Here is a 715-nt window from a genome sequence, read left to right on the forward strand (position 1 = left end):
ACAACTGTGACATGGGAGCAGGGAAAGAAACTTGAATGTGGGGCGGCCTGGAAAACCCAGACTTACTCCCATGTCAATGGTGGTGTCTGGGACTGAACAGACTTGGTTCTGGTTCCAGCTCGGCTCTTTTCTACCTCAGCGGTAGTTCACCATTCCCTGGGCCCCAGTCTTCTCGTCTGTATGTTGGGGCTGTCCTGGCAGCTGCTGTGCCAAGATCCTGAAGCCCAACACAAAGGCAGGGGATTACAATGCTGGAGGGAAGATAATTCCAAGTCGCAAGAGGAGCTGAGTGTAGGTGAGGAGAACTGAGGGCTTGAGCCCCCAGGCTGCATTGAAAACAAGTCCAACACAGACTCCAGTGCTGGCCCCCAAGAGCTGCATGGAGTGTGGGAGGGCTACGTGGTGTCCCCCAAGATCACCCCCTGGGACTCCTTGCCACGTGGCTCTTAGGTGGGATGGAGGCATGGAGGAACACAGCAGGTCTTGGATCACCCACCACGTCTATCTCCATGGTTGGGCCACATGCAGTCCCATCCACACGGGCATGCATTTTTTTGGTTTTATTATTACAAATGCCCCTATTCTTCCCCACCCCGAGCTGTCACACTGGGAGAACAGGGGCTCTACATGCTCTACACACACATCCTTTTTTTTCTACCCGGCCATAGACAAGCGTCCAAACCACATGCAGGCGCGAGACACATTTGACACCAGA

Source organism: Ochotona princeps, chromosome 19 (assembly GCF_030435755.1).
Source record: "Ochotona princeps isolate mOchPri1 chromosome 19, mOchPri1.hap1, whole genome shotgun sequence".
Classification (NCBI taxonomy): Eukaryota; Metazoa; Chordata; class Mammalia; order Lagomorpha; family Ochotonidae; genus Ochotona; species Ochotona princeps.